The sequence below is a fragment of the Lepisma saccharinum genome, chromosome 4 (genome assembly GCF_977018435.1).
Source record: "Lepisma saccharinum chromosome 4, izLepSacc3.1, whole genome shotgun sequence".
NCBI lineage: Eukaryota > Metazoa > Arthropoda > Insecta > Zygentoma > Lepismatidae > Lepisma > Lepisma saccharinum.
In genome coordinates, this window is record NC_139232.1 from 40,598,311 (window position 1) to 40,620,991 (window position 22,681).

The 22,681-nt window shown below is 37.0% G+C and overlaps 1 protein-coding gene across 1 annotated transcript in view; it reads left to right on the forward strand.

The window, feature by feature from the left end:
- Nucleotides 1-22,681, forward strand: part of LOC145986427 (5-hydroxytryptamine receptor-like) — a 699,817-nt gene that overhangs the window by 379,377 nt on the left and 297,759 nt on the right. The window contains exon 3 of the mRNA XM_083120442.1: nt 4,248-4,351. The gene's annotated coding sequence lies outside the window, so the exon portion shown is untranslated. The remainder of the gene's footprint in view (nt 1-4,247; nt 4,352-22,681) is intronic.

Consider the following 22,681-nt stretch of genomic DNA (forward strand, 5'->3'; position numbering starts at 1 on the left):
AACAATTTCATCTAATCCTCATTCATGATCATAACTAACATATCGACGTAAAAATAGAGAAATATAAACGAATAAGTAAACAAAAACTATATAAATACATTGAAATGACATCGGAATGTGTTTTACAATTATATACGGAGACAATATGTAACATTTCTTTAATTTCCAGGACTGAAATCGATGAATGAAAATAATGCTTGCTGTTCAGAAAACATTGCTTTGATTTCACTGTCATTACATATTTGCATTAAACGATCGCGAGAGTAATAATTTTATTCAGAAATATGTACGATGCGAAACATTTATGGAGAAATTAATTTAGGCTTTCATGCAAACCGTGATACATGCAAAAACTGGTCGCTTTCCACACGACAAGTTTGTTTTGTCTCATTTGTTATGTCCGGCTGACGTTAGTTTAAGCTCAAAACATTTCACATTAACGATAACGTTACGGAAATTTTGTTATAACTAGCAGCTCTCAAAATGACCGCAAATTGCACCATCTGCATAAACTTTTACAGTATTTTTTATTATTATTACTCTTTTTCCTCATCAAGTAATATTAGTTAATAACACATCTGTATTCATGTATTTCATTACCATCCTAATTATATTTACAGGCACAGATAAATATGTTTTGCTCTGTTCAACCACATGTTCAGTGATTGTTGTGGCGAATAAAACGAGTGTCCATTAATAAGGACATTATGTATTCCGATCATGGGTGACAATGATTTCGCGGCAAAGTTTACGTTTCCCAAAAGATATTAAAGATTCATAAAATGTCCACACACGTCGGTATCCATTGCGTAATTTGAAAGCATACATAATGTAGATAGGAACAAATGCATTCAGAATCCCACAAAAAGAAATTTACATGTATTAAATCTATTAATTTTGCTGTGACATAAAATTAGGGGGCCCACACATTGCCGATTTCGGCCATATTGGAGAGCCGTTTATTGAGATCACATCATCTAATTAACTTGAACAAAGTTATTTTCGGTATCTGCAGATACATAACTATATAATGCATTTAAAAGCATTAAGTTTATCACAAAACATTTTTCACTATGATATTAACGAATTTGTAGAAGAAGGGTTACTCCACGTTAAATGGTTGGAATACCATTAACTGCATAATAGCTAAGGTTCAGTTGAAAAAGTTTATCACTTGTGTTGTAACTTCAGTTTATTGACATCACATTGTGTGGTGAGTGGTGCACGAATTCGAGTTCCGAGAAGGTTGAACTAAGGTAGGATTTATTCCGTTGATATTCTCTGGATAAGCGCTCTGGCGCTAACCCAGCCTCACGTCAATAAGTGTCCTTGTGGGATAAAGGTGATCAGAGCTTGGTGCTGATCATATCATCTCCAGTATAACCAAGGTTGAGAATGTGTGCATGTCCTCACCTCCACGTACAGCTATGCACATTCATGGCATGGTACTATAGAAGGTTATAAAAAGCAAAATATCAACCCAATAGTTCGAAGTTCTCCGAAAGACTAATGAAATTTTGTACCTCTCTTCCGCGCCACTAATTCCCTGTGAACGTGGATAAATTTCCCTTCTCTAAGTTCTCCATAAATGTCTGGCAAGCTTTCTGTTTGTATGCATCTATGCAAAATTAATATTTTCCACTAATATTTCTATATTTCCCTGCATACAGAAATTGTTCGTATTTATTACGTTTAAAATTACAACGATAATTTTTGTGTTTCATTATTTGTATGACTATCTCTGTGTGACAAAAATGGTCTGATATAGATATATGTGTAGTAACTGAATTGATAACTCATGGTACTTTCAACGTAGAAGCTCAGTGTTCTAATCTACTGTAGAACACGTTTTTTTTCTGTATTTTCTTCCACGTCTTTATCGTTACTGTAGTCATTATCATACTAAGCAAGACAAAATGCTAAAACAATACGTAATATATACAGAGTGTTCCAAAAGTCACAAAACCTAAATTTTGAAAAAATTATATCATGAAAACCGTAAGATATTTACATTGGGTTTTCTTCATTATAAAGTCTCATCCATTGAGAAATTGGACTCTTGATAGAATCGCAAGCGGCTTCTGGCTCCTCTGAATTATCTTTGCTCTGCATTTATGAATCAGCCTTACCATTCTGTAACAAGTTCCCTGTGCTGTGTTGCAATGGCAGAGTTGCCAAGTGCATAGAAATTTACATTAAAAAGTCAAATTTCTTTGCAAAAATTATGATTATGATTATGTTTAAGCACATGTTGCGTGCGTCTGTTAATAAAATTGCGACCTGCTAGTGTTGCCAGCTACGGATATATGTCGCAAAAATGGCACTTTTTCACTTAATTCCATAAAATCGGCAGCCATAAATCCATCAAATCCTGCACTTGACAAAATGACAGATTGACATGGCATCAGTCACCAGACGTCTAGTTATGGCCCTTTGATAATTTCTTATATCTTTTTCTGACTAAAAAGTGTATTTCTGGGAAAATGTTAATGCTGCCATCAGCCAGTTATTAATTTATCTAATTTTCTGTATGGAATAAAGTGATAATGTTAAGCATAGATAAATATTCAATAGATGAGGCTTTATAATGCAGAAAACCTGGTGTAAATATCTCTTACGGTTTTCATGATATATATTTTCAAATTTCAGTTATGCGACTTTTGAAACACTCTCTACTTACCAATATTATAGATTAAGTTTGGAAACGCATTTGGACAAAATAGTGCCATATTTGGTGCAGAACAATGAAAATATTTTGAAATAATTCAGATCTAATTTTGAAATGTTGGTATACATTGAGGTCTAATTGTTTTCGAAGTACTAAACTCATTCAGAGGCGATAAATAGATGAGTCGAATAAACGATCATACAGAAGAGCAAATGGCGAATTAGCAGCACGCTAATGACATTTCGAATTCGTAATTTTTCAAATGTATGGAAATAGAGGAAATTAACACACCACGAGCAAGCAAACTCATTTATTGAAGTGCTAACAACGTATATAACGAAATGAGCATGAAAGTGAAATTTGAAAGAAGAAAAAAAGTTGCGACATTCTACAGTGAGCTAAAGAGCTGGATTTTATATTACGCAATACACATTGAAAGTTCAACTATGTTTGCTATTGTTTTGTTACTATCCAGTTGTTTTGTGACCTATACAGAAACAGACACTAAGAACGTTGAGATTTGATTATTATATTTCACGTGTATATGTACATAATTGTTAAATTTTAAAATCAAGGTTTTATGACTAGTTATTAATACACACTATTCGATGATGGAATAATGTTCTTGGGTAAAAGTATATTCTTTACAGATTCATTCCTTTGTTCTTTTCTTAAATGACATAGTAAGAAATTGCCGATTTTTAAATATATTTAATTTGCACAAAGAAGGTAATTGGTACTTGGCCTTTAGTTTAAAGTAGGATTCTACCTTCTGGAATGTACGAGGGGTAGTCAAAAAAATATCTACACTTTTGTCACAACTTTTCTCAGGTTGGCCACACTGCCTTCAGCACTTGTGTGCTATAAGGTTGTACTTTTGTGTTCATGTGGCCGAGGTTTGATCTTAATGGCTCAATTTTTCTTTCGTTTGTTACAGATTAAACATGGCCGCTCCACTGGCAGTGTGCACCAAGGAAGAACAGCGATCAGTGATCCGATGTCTCTGGTCTGAAGTTGTGTCAGGGACTGAAATTCTTTTCAGGCTTTCAGTACATCTGATGATGTCAGAATAATCTCTTTGGATGATGGGTGACAATCGGTTCATCACTTCTGCTTCGTGTTTCACGCTTATCCAGCCATTTTTAAACCTCTCGATCAACTTATACACAATTCTAAGTGGTAAAGCGCTGTCCCTGTATTGTACTGAAAGGATGTGATTAATTTCAACACCTGACACATCTTCAGACCAGAGAATTCGGATAACTGGTCGCTTATCTTCCCTGGTGCACAGTGCCAGTGGAGCGGCCATTTTTAATCTGTAACAAAAGAAAGAAAAATGGAGCGATTAAGATCAAACCTCGGCCACATGACCGCAAAAGTACATCCGTATAGTACACAAGCGCTGAAGGCAGTGTGGCCAACCTGAGAAAAGTTGTGGCAAAAGTGTAGTTAATTTTTTACTTACCCTCGTACTTAATCTAACCTAGAGCCTTTTTATCGGTGAAGTTTTATAATGAATTAATCAATAGCATCATGCAATATTGATAATGTAAAGACTCATACATTTAATATCTTGCAGGCAAATAACGCATCTTCAATATGTGGATAATGGAGGTATTCAAGGGAGGCCATGAAGACTGCAGTCGAAGATAGGAAAAGATGCGTACAGATATTTAATTGAAGGTTAGTCATTTTAACAAATTTCTATCAATAGTAAATAGTTATAACGAGAATCTTGATGCTTTTAAATTTGGTTACAATGTTATTTCAAAAGTATCGACAAATATTTAAATATATTTATTTTCTGTTACGTAGTGCTTAAAACATGTTTATTGCTTTCTCTTCACTGCATATCATCTGTTATATGACAGTTTCTATCAGAAGTTTACCATGGATAGTTTGTCACAGTTTATCAGCAAAAGCAAAAGTTTTTAAATTGTGGCAAAAAAATGTGCATTGCTCCAAGATGAATATATATAGGCCACAGGTACTCCATGCAAGATTCAAAGAGTTAAGACCACTTTGTTATGTAAACGGGTCTTTCAAGATGTTGTGTACACTAACGAACTCTAGGGTTAAATATAAGAAGTAGAGATGACGTCAGGCGTGATCTGATTGGTGCTGCACAAGACGAGCTCGAGTGTTCAAGAGCTACCAGGAAGGCTGAAGCACTCGAGTTCTGGGTAGCACGCCGATCTGATACACTGCACGTACACTAGCGTTATTCATGTAAGGTAGAGTTCGTTAAGTCTAATTGGTATTTGGTATGTGTCTTTAATTTAACTTAGATGAATTAATGGAACGATAGAATGGTTCCAAAAGATTTTGTTAACCTTATTATATTTTTCAATTTGGTTTCAATACGTGCAATAAAACTCAAGTTAATATATAACTTCATCTGGTTTCTTTGAAACATGCTGGTTTTAATTGTAACATCTGTATTTTTCAATGAACATTCTCGAGACGCATAGGACTATTTATAGCATGCTCCACTGCGCGGTCACATCAGCCTCGTTTCCTCACGGGAGTTTGGTTTTCTCGAAGGAACCGAGGGTGGTGATAGAGTTTATGATTGATTGATTGATTTAGTTTATTTTACTTCGCGTTTTGTGCCTCTTGGCTAATTTGCGAAGATGGGGATGAGTGATGAAATGATGAAATTGATGAATGGACATTCACAAACAACCAAGCCCGACCGGGATTCGAACCCAGGACCCTTGGCGTCGCAGCGCGATGTGCTAACCACTCGGCCACAGGGTCGGGCGATAGAGTTTATGCAATTGTTTCCTACGTAAAGGTACATTGAATGGAATTGTCCTTCTCTGGTTGAAATTTTGAAAATCAGACACTCCAGTATTGCCATTTTGTGCAAATTGGCTTGTCCTTCCAAACTATATCAGAAGAAAATTTCCTAAAACAAAAAGTGCCCTGTGAGATCACCTGCAGTGAATTCATGACGACACAGTATAAATATAGTTAAACGGAAACTGAATATGTTCCATATGTGTCATGATATTTTTTTTATAGCTATCAACACTTAATATCAACACACTTATGGTACCTTTTTCAAGCTAGTATTATCCGAAGGCTTAGTTTTTTGGTCTCAAGTTTATCCATATCAAGAGGCTCCAGTTTCCTGTTTGGTAACTCGAGGTCTGTGAATACGACAGTACAACGTGAGAAAAACTTTTTAAGGGTGGTCTATTTGTGTCCCCGCAAGGGCAAGGTATTTTTGTCGTTTACCTGTAATTACAGCAACACAATAAACAGCATAAAGTAAGCATAAAAGAAATCATTGCTTTACATATAGCCTATACATAGTTGATACCTTATGAAACAACGTGGTTGCTTCAATGTCTGAAAAATGTTCTTGAAGCAATAGATGGTACTTTCGTTGTTGGAGTCTGACATTAAAAAGATATAGTAATAACATAATAACGTAATAATAATTACGGAGGAGATAGAAAGGAGTGGGAATATATTTTGGTGCGTTGTCATATTTAACATACCTAGAAAAATCAGTATTTGGGCTAAAGATAGCTTTTATTTATTTTTCCTTTTTTGGTGGGTAGGCCTTGTTGTCGTCCAGGGAGGGTTTAGACTTTGAGAATCATTGACACGAGAAAAGTTATTGTATTTAAATTATTTTCCTTCCACTTTTGGCTAATCGCGACGATGAGGATGAGTGACTATTAGACGAAATTGAGGAAGTGACACTAACATAGAATACCCATTCCCTAGAGCATGCGCGTCTACTTTGGTACAGCAAGGCCAGCAGTGCTGCCACTCTGTTAGAAAATTAAATTACTTCTTTAACTTTTAGTTGTTTATTATTTCTTCTGTGTTGCCTCAACAGAATCTACCTGCAAGCCTCCAAGGTTAGTCCTTCTCCGATATGGGGCCATCAACACCCTCTTGTAGCGTGTTGACAAAACATCTGCGATACACAACGCCAGACGCCAGCAAGACCCCGAAAAATCAACAGGCGACCTTGAAGGATCCAATGGGAGGGTACGTTATATGCAGGAAAATTCTGTTTTCCAATGAGTTATAGTTTCAAAACACAGGAGAAATACAAAAATATGATTGCTGATATAAAGATGACATATTCTATGTGTAGATAAACGTTTCAGAGCGTTCTGTCTATTAAGACAGCTAACATGTCCGTCCATGGACACATCCGCCAAATAGAGTTGGTAAAACTCGCTGGCCGCGGTCATACTTTTTTCAAGCGCTTTCCGAGGTGTTTTTCAGACGGGTGAATTTCTATGTGTTTGCTAAAAATCTTTAGTGTTGACATTGTTTACTATTTACTACGGAAAGAACTACGTGGTGCCAAAATGGATTTGTGAATATTGCAATGTGTGAAAATCTTGAAAATTGTTTTCAATCATCCACGATTGTCTGTTGTATTAAATACATTTGACAACAGACCAACTGAAATTCGAAAAAAATGAATAACTGCGCAAGGACATTCATCTTTCCCTTAGAGACGTTATGGAAACAGTATCAGGTAGAGTGCTATTTTTTTTTTCAGTATAACGTATCGTGTATGTAGAAGCACTGATCTCTTGGTTTTCTTATTATTTTCGGGATCTGCTTCCCCAACGAAAAATGTCACCGCACGCCACTGCCCTAGCGGGCTTCGAACACGGGAACTTCGAAAGCGAGATCGAAAGTCAACTTTTTAAAGCGTTCGAACACCGAGCCGGAAAGTAATTTGACGTCATATCAAATGTGTACTACCATGGATCAGAAATTGTTCTAAGTGAACGGACTTCTGCAGGATGGAGCGGATGCTGATAATAATAATAATAATAATAATGTGAAAGAAAATGCGGTAAACAATTCAATGAACTGGACAAAATACATTAAGGAGTGAAATGTAAGAATACTTTGCAACTCTCATTCGAACGGACCTCCTATCCATAGTATTAGGATTGACTGACTGCCTTCTATCTGAAAACAAACAATTTATTACCACACAACGTATATGAGTAAAATAAATATATCTCCCAACCTATACGACAACTTATTACATCAATTTTGCTTACGGCAAATACATGTAAGTAAAACAATGTAAAATGTAAAATAACAAAGACATAACCACAACATAACAAAAGAAACTCTCCATCTCGTGGCCAATTTTAATCAAAATTAAGAAATTGTCTTCTGGAGTTAACTGACCAGTACTGAAATCAAGGAAATACAATTAAATGAAACCTTTGTTCATTCAAACTTGCAGGATCATTGCCCACTGACATTTCTGTAATTCGAGTATTTTCGTTATGTGTGTTCATGATTTACGCGTATTTGTTTTACTTTTCTTACAGTGTGTGTGTGATTTTTGTCTATTTTTTCTTATCTTTTGTTTTTATATATTTCTCAAACTGTTCGATATTATAATGAATTTATAAAATGTAAAGTACAGATGGTTAAGTGGAAAAAAATGCTTGTGCCTTAATTTCGATATCCAAAACAAGAAATGAAACTAAAATAAATAGTATCCAATCGTGACTTTTGACTCACGGCCACCCTCGGGTGCAATCAAAATATTCAGTATTTCTCTACAGAGAACCGAAACTTTCTAATATCATTTAGAGAAAAATCTTGTCTTCTCTCGCGGAGAAATGTACCTTCTCGATCGAATACGTCTCCAGCAACAGACAGGTGAGCTGATCCATCTTCCTATCTTCTCCACCCACGTCTTTGATTGGAAATACACCCTGCGTTCCGAGATAATTATACCATTGGAACTTCTCCGTTCCTTTAAGATATGAACCAGGAACAAAGGAACATGTACGAAGGAAAGGAAAGAGAGAGATAAATGAGGAGAGAAAGAAAAAGAGCGATAAACGAGAAGGGAAAAATGGAAACAAGAGAGTTCTGTGAAGCAAGATATAAGCCTATTATAGATTCTATCTTTCGCGGGGATTCCCCTCCGTCTCTTCGGAATATTTTCCGCGAGGGTTGGGAGTCGTTAGTGGCGCATAGATCCAACTAACGCTCAATCACCTTTGGAGATCCGCTTGCCAATGGTTGTGCAAGAAAGGATCTTCCTTTGTAATAGAATAAGGTTCGCTCCAGGGAGTCAGGTAGGATGAGGTGTTCCATTAGTCTTCCCTGGAGGGAAAGGGGAGGGCAGTGTCCCGGAACTTCACCGTGGCAGTGTTTCCATCTCGGTCTAGTTCACCTGCAAGTCCGATCCATTTGCGATAGAGCATGGGATTAATATATTTCAAATATTAGTATTACAATGATGTCAACTAAACTTCAAAATATCTTACGCGAAATCGTAATATTCTCTGGATAAGCTATTTTTTAGGAATATTCTTGGCGCAGGTGATCTCCGTGGCAAAGTTGTTACCACAGCGTGCTACCACGTCAGGGGTTCCGGGATCGAATACGCACTGGGCCTGGGCGTTAATTGTGAGTGTCCCTTCATCTATTTCATCACTCATCCTCATCTTCGCGATTAGCCAAAAGTGGCAGAAAAGCGACGCTAAATAACAAAAAAACAAATAAAAATCTCGCACAATTTGGATGACCCCTTCCAAAGCAATGGAACTGCCATCACTTGCCATTTATTGGAGTCGTAGACGAAAACTTCAGAACTTTTGAGATTTTTTCCCAACCTTTCAGTATAATTAGAGCTGAGTCGATACCACCATTTGCCGATACCGATACTTGTATAATTCCAGTATAAAATAACAAAGGCTAATTACAGAGTCATACTAACTCGTCACATCACTAGGCAAGTATCTAGAAATACATTTGGGGAGACAGTCCGAGCCAAGTGTGTGAGAAATATAATAAAAAAAGTGTTTGTATTTAATACGTTAATATAATTTTAGGTCGATTCGTAATAATACGTAAATTAATTAGTTAATACTTAATTTTTTTGACGCGTAGATATGGAGCATTGTTGTATGTAACCACAGACCAAGAAACGGAGGAAAGACAACTTTAAAACCTATTTTGTTCTTTGTTTCTTGACTAAAAAATATTATTATTGCATAAATAGTAAAAAGACGCTATGAAATCGGAGATAAAACAGCAGTCATCATCTAGCTTACGGTTAGTTAGACCGCTAAAATTTGTGTAGAAACAACTGCCATGACAAGGAAATTTATGTCAAAGAAGAAAAGAATTGAATATTTATTGAATAACAAAAGAATGATGGTACCTCTATTTGATGAAAAGTAAATATTTTATGTACATTATTGTAAGACGTGGTGTACATAAATCTTTAGAGGGGCCTCCCCCATGGTGTAGTGGTAACTCCGTAATCAACAGATTCCGGGCTCGATACTCAGTGGAGGCACATAGTGGTTCGGGTCCCACTTTAAAATGTAAGTCCAGTCCCGATTAGCCTATCTGTGCATAAAGTGGACCTGAAACAAAAACTCAATCTTCCTTAGTACTATCAATGAAAGCCGTATGTTATGTTCCCAATCTAATCTCGGCGGAAATAAATAGCCCTCATTGGCCGATATCTGCAGTCACACAAAAGACTGGCACGGAAGGGAGGACAAGAACAAATTGCTGATTCCGCTTCCCGCTTGTTCATAGATAAAACAAAGCTAATTTCACAGTGATCTTCATCCCTCTTTCCAAGAATCCGCAACTACCTGACCAGGCATTAGCATGGCAGGTAGTTTAAAAACATTCACCTATCTTACCACCACGAGCTTCAAGCAAGAATTGGCAATGGATGGTTATTTCCTTCAGCGTTAACTAATCATTTACGTGCCTTCATGTCACGTTTGGGTTCAGATTTCACTTTTACCCATGCCTTCGATCTTGCCACCTGCTTTCCAGGAAGGTGAGGTTTTATCCAGTGTTTCTAGAAAATCTATGGAACTTTCTGTGCTGGTCTTTCAGTCTGTCACAAGGATGGTGAACGAACTTTTAAAAAGGACAAATGTTGAGACGAGCTATTGCCTTGCCCGCTTTTCTAGCCACTGAAAATCTTTGGTATTGGATGGTATCAGTAAAAGAAAATCAACCGATACTCACCGATGCCGATACCGCCCGTATCGGCCGATACCGGCTAAGCCCTAATAATAATTCTTGAAACTCTCCTGGTTGAGAACGATGAAGGGGTTTCCTCTGGATATCTACCAGGTGATTTCTGGATAGGCTTCCGAGCTTTCAAGAGTTAACGTCACTCTTATTGAAATGCAGAGATATGTCAAAGATAAGTTTTTTATGTATTTGTGTGGGAGAAGCCGTGGATGGCTTTTTTGATGATGGGGTCCCGGTAATTGAATGACTTATTGATGATCTAAGTTGCTGTGAAGTCAAATCTATGACCTAACTGGATGAAATGTTCTCCTAACCCTGATCTTCAGGTATCCTTCGACATATCACTGCACTTCAATCCCTATAGGTGAGAGTGACGAGAGCTCTCGAATACTTGGAAGCCTATCTGGAAATCACCTGGCTGATATCCCGAAGAAAACATCATCATTACCTTCTAGTATGTTTTAGTGAAAACTGCAACTTTACTGCGAGATCTCATGTACACTGGATAAAATGCTACTTTTCTAGGGCCAGTAGCGTCTAATCTTCGCCTTGGTGTCATCTACATACTGTGAAAATGTGTCGATATTACACGGGACACCCTGTATTTCCGTATTGGAAAGCTTATTACAGTCCGACGAGTCCAGTGGGGAAAAGGGGGTGACGGCTGAAAGTCGAATGCGTAAGGGGAAGCAAATTCTGTGAAAATCGTCCGCTTCTAAAACAACATTGAAGTTTCACACATAGTAAGGTCACTGGCAAAACACGCTAAGAGTCCTAACGGCTATCACAAATAATAAACACGGCAAGGAGAATGATAATTAATAATGCAACTGAACGCCTTCAAACGAAAGTCTGATCTAAGACTTTTGGCGCTGTTTGACGCTTGTTCTCTTCCTACTCCCCTTTCGCGTGTACAGGGTGGTCCAAATGTATTATTACCTCCTGCAGAATGATTTACGAAGTTACGGATCAGGTCAATACGACTTCCACCATTTTCTTCACAACAAAAATAATATATATATATATATATATATATATATATATATATATTATAATATATGTTCTGTGTGTGATTATTGTCTGTTTTACTTTGGCCCCTTTGTTAAAGTTTGCAGTGAGCTCATATTAAGGCCATTTATTAGCACTTTTTATAATTTAAAACCGGACGCCAAAATATCCATTTTGTGACAATGAATTATCACCATAGAAGTACTAAAACAATACACCTTCTATACTATTACTATGAACAATGCCATTGTTGGGTAGAAATTATTTCACATTTCAATGCCAACAATGTGCCATATTCCGATTTTCTTAAAATATTGAAGATTCCTATCTGTGTACGTGGAACTAATACCCCTACAAACGAGTGTTTTCTGACATAAATAATTTGTAGACATAAACGCTCTTTCACTACAAAGTTTGAAAACTATGTTGATTATTAAGGTGAACTTTAATCACACGTGTATTAACTTTTATAATGTCATCGTCAAATATCAATGAATGACTTCTAATTCTAAATGACTGCTTGATTGAAGTGAGTGCATATCACCATATTATATTACAGCCAGGAAGGATTAACGTGGCAGTGACGTCACTCCCTGCTATGTCAGCGTTGCCAACTACTATGAAAGAACCACGGCACGAGTAAGAGTACGAGCAGTAAGGATCGCGGTGCAACTACCAATTTTCAATTTTATGTTAGCACTGCTAGATGTTTATTTTATGTTTGTTTATTTTAATTATTTCATATAATTCGGCTTTCAGCAAACCTTCTGCATGCAGAATATTGTGAGATGACAGCCACGACTTCATTTCATCCTTCTGCTGTTTGATGTTGGGATTTTTTCCACTAACTTGTTGTGGTACGGAGCATTGTCACACACAATAACAGAGTTTGGGGGCAGATTGGGAAGAAGATGTTCTTCGAACCACAACATAAAATTGTTAGTGTTCATCTCCCTATGATAGTCCTAAGAAGTTGTTTTTGAAAGGAACGCTAACTTCGCCCCCTCCACAAATCCACTTTCACCACCGGCATGCACAATAATAAACCTGGAACCTTTTCCTGTTGGCACTTTTACCCCCCCCCCCCAATATTTGGAATCCAGCCAAACTTTGGGGACAGTGTGGTGTGTGTTCACGAAACTTTCATCCATGTAAATGAAAGACCGGCGGTTTGCTCTCTTTGCTCTTCACGCAAAAATGATCGCCGCCCGCAACGCAACGATGCTGTTTCGTTCAAGGAGTAGCTTCCTGCTGCTTACGCTATGCTTTTTAAACCTGAATCCTAATTTTCTTATGATCATACGCAACGGCCAACGCGAACTCTTAAAATTAATATTTTCTTGCAGTTCCTTCATCAGTTTATGTGCGGTGACAAAAATGCCTTTCGTGTATAAATCATGGATTGTTCGGCGCACGACTACTTCATCAAAATAATCCAGATTTGTGACACGTTGCTGGGCGTTCGATCGGTTTTTGCCCGGCGTTCAAAATGGTTTCCCCCTCGCACTTTTGTCTTTCTCCTTCAAAATTCTTCACACAGATCTTTCACTGACAACTGTCGCCACGGACGTTATGTGAACAGCTGTGGTTTTGTTTTCATTGCAATCAAAGTACTTATACACATATAAAACTATTTCTCTTGCATCGCTGTGCAAGGGCTTACCTTTCTTTACGCCACTGCTCATTGTACAACAATGACAAAACCAGGAAAAAAAAAACCCTCCCTAACAAAGAAACAAAATAGCCTGCAATCCCTCGCTCGTAGCTGCGGTTTGTTAGACTAATGTTGCTGTGTGGGGGTTTGCACGCATGCATCACCCCTCTCGGAATGATTTCGATTGGTTTGCACGTCATCTTGTCATCCGCTCTAGCAAATGAGCCTTCACTTCTGGAAGGAGAGGTGAAGGTGGGAGATGACGTCACTGCCAAGTTAATCCTTCTGCGCTGTAGTTATTTCCACAGTATTTATTTATTTAAATTTTAAACAAGTATTTGTGAATAAACAATTTTATATTAAATAGTATACATTTTGACGTCTCTTTTATTTTATTATTTTTTTTTTTTAAAAAATATGGTCATCCTACTTATATTGCACTTCCCTTATTGTTTACCGCCCTGTGGACGTTCATGTGACATCTACACTATGGGTACTTGAGTCAGCCATCTGAAAGCAGAGAACAAATGTATTTGGTTCCACCGCGATAACCATGCGAGGGTAGAAGTACTTTTGGAGCACCTAATCTTCTCGAGCTAGTCTTGTCTCCCGCGATCGGAGAGCACCAAGTGGTAAAAGTTGATTCCTTTTCAAGTTTCACTGAATTGATCTGAAATCTGGTAGCCATAGCCTGTGTAATTGCACACCATATGTGTGGAAGAGTATGTGTAAATTTAAGGTTGATGATCACTAGACCCCGGATTTTTACGTAACATCAAAGTACAAAATATGTACATAAATATGTAACAATAATTGATAAAATATGTACCTAAATATGTGTTTCAAAATTATATGAAGCTTACTATGTAGTATTAAAAATATGCGATATTAATAATAATCGAGTACCCAAACAATTTTAAAAATTCTGCTAGATATTTATTTTATTTGAACATATTCAACACAATTTTAAGGACATATGTTGTTGAAATTAAAATGTGCATCAAATTTATGAACTCAAAAAAGTAGCCTACAGGAACGTGTACATATTAAAGAAACAAATTTTGTAAACTTTTAATTACTTTTCACATCGCAAATTATTGTACATTGTATAAATATGTAAGAGGACTCTTTGTAAAAAACAATCACTTGAAAATACATAGCTACTTTTGTACTTTTTGTACAGTGTCTCTCAAAAGTTTTAGGACAACAACATTTTAAACTAGGCAACCCAATTTACACAAGGCGTAGGTGGGTTGCGTGTATAGTTAGGCTCAATTTCAGGGTTGCCACATGCACAATAGATATTTATAAAATACGCGAAAGAAAGAAAAACAAGTAATATTGTATAAAATTATTAAAAATATCACTATTATATCGCAAGTGACAAATTTTTTTCTGAAAGAAAAAAAAAAGGTTTTCTAGTATTTCATCGCTGATGAGTCTACAGAAAGGAAAGGAGGTGAGACAAAACGAAAGGTGACAAAGGAGAGGAGAAAGAGAAAGCGAAAGGAGAAGAGGGAAAGTAGAGGAGAGAAGAAAGAGAGGATAGACGAGGAGAGGAGATGTAGTGAGGAAAATGGAAAAAAGATTCTAAAAGAGATGAGGAAAATGGAGCAAGGGAGAGGAGAAGTGGAGACGAGAAGAGGGGAGTGGAGAGTAAAGTAAAGGAGAGAAAAAGAGAAGAACGGAAAGAAGAGGAGAAGAGTGCAGTGGAGTCGGAAATCTAAGACAGGAGATACGAGGAGTGGAGATGAGTGGGATGGAGATAAGATGCGAGAAAAGTAGGGAAGGCGATATGAGATAAAAGCAGAGCGAGCACAAGGAGGGAACAGGAGAAGGAGAAGAGAAGAACAGAAGGGACTGAAGAGAAGAGGTAGTTGCAGAAAATATCGTCTCAGCGTCAAGAATTGATGCATTGGTCAAATTATCGACATGAAACATTGAATAACATTTTGAAATGTATTGGAGAATGTATTAGATCGGTTCGAAATGCCCTTTGGCTTAGTTCAGAGCAAGGTAAAATCTTCCATCTAAGATCTTTGATTTTACCTGCGATTATACCACTAAAAACATGAATGTAATTTGAATATTTATAAGAATTATACAATTTATGTCCACTTCTCGGTTCGTTGGAATGGAGATTTTGTAATTTAACATTTCCCCTCCCCCCATCGTTAATTCCAAACTGAATCATTCCGTTTCACACGACGTGGACAATGAACGCAATGGGATAGGTCTAAAACTTACGAAAATTTTCTGGCATCGGGAGGGTTTGAACCTACGACCATCAGATTGACAGTCCTGAACGGTAAACACTATCCTACAAGCTTTCGCTCCTGAAAGCAAGTAGAAGGAGCTGCACAATGAGAAATGTAGATGCAACTCTCCTCCTACATGTAATGTGCAAACAATACTTGTTTGTAACAAAGAAAACGAAGGTAGTACGACTCGGCGAAAACATTTAATGGAGAATTGCAGATGGTGAGAACTTTTCATTCGATATTTGCGGAGGTATCCTTGCATTGAACTCGAGTGAGAAAAAGGGTAAAATTAGTATGTCCTGAATTGCCACAAATATAAATAGTTATTTCATTAACATTTTTTCAATGTCTTTGTACCAGTACACAATTATCGTTAGAGTATCATAATCCACGATCTTATACATGAAAATATCCCTTTGAATTTGTGTCAATTCATTTATTTGTTTATTTTTTTATATAAATTCAATATGCAAAACAATTATCCACTATACACTACTATTACAAATAATGTTACCATGCTCTGCACACCTAGTATGGAGGATCGAACCTGGGACCGCTAGCAGCCCAATCGAGAACTCTAAACACTACACCACACACTTACCTTCGATTGAAACAACAATTTTTAAGTGTTCTGTCCCTCCAATATTGTAAATGTCATTGGATATACATGTAGTTGAACTTTTACTTTAATTTTGAATTGCTTTCTTGTAGTATAGCAGATATCTTCGAAAAATAATTTTTGAAGTGATGAAGAAAAACGAGAATATTGGTAGTTGTGAAAATCCGACTTATCTCTTCTAACTTATTATTGTGATTAGACATTATTAGTGGAAAATATCTAGAGGCTTGAACATTGCAGGACGATATTATTTTCCTGTCATACTGCAATAGACGAAATGCTTGTTTACTGACGCAAGTGTCGTGTTCAGAACAGTCTTATGAAATGTATTTGCTGTTGCGTAAGGTAACACGAAATAATTAACTTGCGAACTACCAAATCTGCGCAACGTTAGACGTAAACAGGCGGAAAATTTTATTCATAAAATCACTTCACATTTGACAGTATTAGTCAAGAGATACTCGTTGGACACTGTTTTAAGGTGCTGGAGTAAATACTTCGTACTTTCCTTCCTCGAAGAACAACAATTTTTAAAGTAGAGTAACAGTCGTTCTGCTCTTTCTTATTTCTTTTAAATTCTTCCATATTCCTTTAATTTGGTTAAAAATAAATAGAAATATTGCTTTTATTTCTGTCATTGACGTAGACCAGGCCCATACGCAGGATTTCTTTGAGGGAGGGGCCAGACCCAAATTTATATATATGTAAGAGAGAGAGAGAGATATTACAAAATAGTTCAAATAGTGCGAGCGCCATTGAAAAGTCATGATAGTTCTATGTTTAGAAAATAATATACTGCTGGACAAAATAAACCGGACACTTGCATTTTTTGTGATAACGCATAAATTCTGATTCGAAGGCTAAGTAAATGTTGCAGAAACTGAATTAAGTACGAATGCATAAACAAAGTCCGGGCCTATGAATGGTGCATATGGTACTACATGATCTGCCATACATTCTGTAATATATCATTGCAATTCGGATGTCAAATATTAAGGTGTCCGGTTTTCATTGTCCAGCAGTATATATTTATAAATTAAATATTGCGTACTAGGAATTATTATTACAATAAAGAACATGTCTAATTGTGAGTTAAGAAAAAGCAATAATAAAGAGACATTCTCGCATCACGATTGCAGTTCAAAAAAGTCGGGTCAGGGATTGAAAGTAACGCACTGTCCTGACAAAATCGCTGAATCGGACGTCTGGTAGCCTTGCATCAATGATTATAAGACTAAAACTACCCAATATTGCAGCCTGAAGACTTTTGCGCAAGAAACATATTCATTTATGTAAGAACAAAGTTGAAATTTTTACACATTTCTAAAATCGACGATGTTATTTTCGTAGTTATTGATAGGTTCACATTTAAATATTTTTTCAGGGTTCGAGCACATCCACCTTATTCTCAGATAGGTTTATTGACAATCGTGAACTTTTCTTTTAATAGATAATAACTTATTTGGTTTTAAACGACGGGAGAATATTGGTCAAATTTTCTTTCGTGCTCTTTTGAGAATATATACTTCTACAATAACAATCGCTTTCGGAAACGGTGGGAAAAAAATGACGTGGTTTTCAAAGGCAGACAAGCTTGGTAGCGTAGCTTGCTCGCGTTCAAAGTGACTCACTCAAGCTATTGAAGGCCGCTTTTTATCGCAAAACACTGTGCGTCCATGCACAGTGTCTGCGCCCAGCAAGTTACAAGTGAGCAGAGTCGAATTTGAAACAGAATCTGAAGAATGATAGATTTCATCAGAGGCGGCTACGTGGGCACTAGCTCAACATGCAATAGTTTAAGTCATAATTTCTGAAAAAACAATAAATCTTATTGAATAAGTATTGGGATAGTAATACGTGTATCCGCTCCTTTTTAACAATGTAAGCTCGAAAGACAATCTGTATTCCATTTGTTTATATTGGCAACTTGGTAAACCGAAGGTTATTATAAGGAACTATTTCGTAGCTGTTCATGTAACCGTTATAAAATTACAAATAAAGTATATTCACAAGTTTAGATATACTAACAACGAAGAAAAAAATTCAGGTTAAATTTGAACTTTGAGTATTGAACTTATCTTTGCAGGATAACGTTTACAATATTCACGCAACAGAATAATTAAGAACTGTTGCTCCAAGGGAAACAAAGGGCGTAGTGTATTGGTTAGAGTTCTTGAAAGCATTGATTGCGGTTCCAGGTTCGATCCTCCATACTAGGTGTTCTTTTTTAATTCTCCTTTTATTATAAAGAAGAGCATGGTAACATTATTTGTCATAGCAGTGTATAGTGGCTACATTGTTCTGCATATGGAATTTATAAAAAACAATAAACAAATAAATGAATTGACACAAATTCAAAGGGATATTTTCATGTATAAGATCGTGGATTATGATACTCTAACGATAATTGTGTACTGGTACAAAGACATTGAAAAATGTTAATGAAATAACTATTTATATTTGTGGCAATTCAGGACATACTAATTTTACCCCTTTTCTCACTCGAGTTCAATGCAAGGATACCTCCGCAAATATCGAATGAAAAGTTCTCACCATCTGCAATTCTCCATTAAATGTTTTCGCCGAGTCGTACTACCTTCGTTTTCTTTGTTACAAACAAGTATTGTTTGCACATTACATGTAGGAGGAGAGTTGCATCTACATTTCTCATTGTGCAGCTCCTTCTACTTACATTCAGGAGCGAAAGCTTGTAGGATAGTGTTTACCGTTCAGGACTGTCAATCTGATGGTCGTAGCTTCAAACCCTCCCGATGCCAGAAAATTTTCGTAAGTTTTAGACCTATCCCATTGTGTTCATTGTCCACGCCGTGTGAAACGGAATGATTCAGTTTGGAATTAACGATGGGTTGATGGGAAATGTTAAATTACAAAATCTCCATTCCAACGAACCGAGAAGTGGACATAAATTGTATAATTCTTATAAATATTCAAATTACATTCATGTTTTTAGTGGTATAATCGCAGGTAAAATCAAAGATCTTAGATGGAAGATTTTACCTTGCTCTGAACTAAGCCAAAGGGCATTTCGAACCGATCTAATACATTCTCCAATACATTTCAAAATGTTATTCAATGTTTCATGTCGATAATTTGACCAATGCATCAATTCTTGACGCTGAGACGATATTTTCTGCAACTACCTCTTCTCTTCAGTCCCTTCTGTTCTTCTCTTCTCCTTCTCCTGTTCCCTCCTTGTGCTCGCTCTGCTTTTATCTCATATCGCCTTCCCTACTTTTCTCGCATCTTATCTCCATCCCACTCATCTCCACTCCTCGTATCTCCTGTCTTAGATTTCCGACTCCACTGCACTCTTCTCCTCTTCTTTTCGTTCTTCTCTTTTTCTCTCCTTTACTTTACTCTCCACTCCCCTCTTCTCGTCTCCACTTCTCCTCTTCCTTGCTCCATTTTCCTCATCTCTTTTAGAATCTTTTTTCCATTTTCCTCAATACATCTCCTCTCCTCGTCTATCCTCTCTTTCTTCTCTCCTCTACTTTCCCTCTTCTCCTTTCGCTTTCTCTTTCTCCTCTCCTTTGTCACCTTTCGTTTTGTCTCACCTCCTTTCCTTTCTGTAGACTCATCAGCGATGAAATACTAGAAAACCTACTTTTTTTCTTTCAGAAATAATTTTGTCACTTGCGATATAATAGTGATATTTTTAATAATTTTATACAATATTACTTGTTTTTCTTTCTTTCGCGTATTTTATAAATATCTATTGTGCATGTGGCAACCCTGAAATTGAGCCTAACTCTACACGCAATCCACCAACGCCTTGTGTAAATTGGGTTGCCTAGTTTAAAATGTCGTTGTCCTAAAACTTTTGAGAGACACTGTACAAGTGAACACATATTGTGTAACTCGCTACGTAGAGGAAAGTAGCTTTCTTGTCCACCAATGACAAGTTTCTAGGTGCTTTGCCTAAACCTAAAAGCTAAATAAAAATATGTAACCAGACACGGGGGGAGGGGGCGGGGAATCACCAGCACCGTATATTTGCCCCCTTTTTTTCGTCTTCAGCCTGTGTTTCGACTTGGCAGTCAATTTTATGTGACCGTAAGCACTATGTACCACATTGATTAGAAAATATGACATTATATGAGCTACAAATTTTCATCATCATGTTTCAGAGATCGAAGATATAGGAAATAGGATAAAGATAAGAAAAAAGATAGAAATTTGTTGTTTTATATAAAGTAAATTAGCAAATATGTAAAATATGTAATATTCTGGCAAACGTGTAAAAATATGTAACATAAAATCTATGAAAAATCATGTCAGTTATATAATTCGTTGGCATTTCCCCGTTCAAGGTATATACCTAAAAACGAATAGAATATATATTTCCATAGAAATCCGGGCTCTAATGATCACACACACACACACACACGAGAGCAGTTTCGTGCGTACATCGTGTATACATGAACTCCATGCCCTCTCAGTGAAAGGCAGTCGCCAGAGTTTGCAACGGGAAGCTCTCTTGGGATATCATCAGGCAGGGTTGCCCAATCCACGAAAAGCTCCATTCAACCAGCCACCACGGTTGGGAGCGATGCTATCGCTATTCAAACCGAACTTGCCGTCACTTTGTAAAGCAGCCGCTTGTGATTATCTTTGTTGTGCGCCGTACATTGTCATCTTGAAGAAAGGCTCTTTGAAGATATATCTCCAACGCCGCCTGAATTCTCTGCTGGAGTCCCTTTCAGAGTTTCTCTCTGAGGACCGCGTGTCTGTGGCGATTCTCGCGTACTTCAAACGCATTCTTCAATATGGAGGTTTAATTTCCATCAGCTGGTGCCATCCGCAGTAGCCTCAAGCCACACCACACCGTATCTACTTTGATCAGTACCATCTGTTTTATGGTTCAGAAAAGTTTCCATCCTCAGCTCCCAACCCCTTACCGGACACGGCAATTTTTTTTTAGCATATCAGCAGTTTTCAGCTACTCTCTGAATTCATCGTGATTTTTCCAGCTGTATCATTAGCGTGTCTATCTTTTCCCACAGCATCGTTAGTTTATAAGCTGCACCTTTAGTGTATCGGGATTTTTCAGGGACATATTTAGTGTATCAGGACTATTTAGCCACATCCTTAGTGAATTAGTATTTTTCAGCTGCACTCGTTGTAAATCAAAATTACTCAGCTGTACTCTCAGTATCACCATATTTAAGCCTCACCCTCACTGTATAAAAACGTTTCAGCAGCATATGTAGTGAAGGGTTATCAAGATGTTCGGATCCACTCGAAGTATACGAAAAGCATTCGGCAGCTTATAAGTCTACCACGATTTTTTAGCTGCTCCTGAAATGAGTTCTTTCATTTCTAAGTATTTTTGAGTTGTAGGTAATGTGGTGAATATCGATTTTCCGACGATACTGCAGCACCTACATCTGCTTCAAGGAAATGGCAATGACCCTACTTCCTTCCAAATACAATATCTACTTACATAACAACACATGGAATATATGATTAAAGGAGCACCTCGTGGTACCCCGTGTCTATAAGTACCAGTGGTGCCTTAGTTTCAGTAGTAGTATTTGTGGTACTATAAACCCGAGAAAGGAAGAGCTCCCCTCAAGCAGGTTTGGCTATACTTAAAACTAGCTCAACCTGCCCATATGAGCTTTTTGCTCTAGTGTGGAACCCTGCCTAATCCAAGATTTTTGTAAAAATGCCCTCGGGAATTTTCTGTGAAAGGAAGAGCCTCCTCAGATTGATTTGTTTATACTTACAAAAATTGCATCAGCCAGATTTTTGTCTATAAACTTGTCAAAAATTGATATTTTTTTGGCTATACCTGAAATTAAGCCAAAAACCCATACCCACACACACATATTTACTTCCGGTTTAAGTTCAATTGGACCCCAGCCTCAACTTGCATATCCAATATTAAAACAATGCAATATGCAGAGACTCTCTAGAATTGCTCCGTGACACTCTCATTTCTTATATTATATGTTTGCATGTTTCACCTCTGTGTCAGTGTGTGCAATTCCCGAGACGGTAGTATTGATTTTTGGTTTGCATGTTTCTCCTCAGCGCCAGTACTTACAGAAATTCCCGAGTATTGCATCAGCCAGTATTGTGAGAGTGACTGAGGAGAATAGATGTGTTGCTCATACTTACAGGCCTGTTTGGTTTAAATATTCATATTGAACAATATAAAATCTGATATTTGTTGTAATCCACTCATATTTAGAGTCAAACTTATATTTGCCCCAGCCTGTTATACAAAAATAAATACATAACAAGGTTATTACCATTCAAGACATGCATGTTTGTGCAGGTATTTGCGCTGGGTCAGTGTGAATGAATATTTATTCTCTTTTTCCACTTGTAAGCTATTGGCTTTACAACCTGTCATAAGATAAGCATAGAGTTTTGAATTGAACCCCAGGAAATTTTATATAAATACCAAAGCCAAA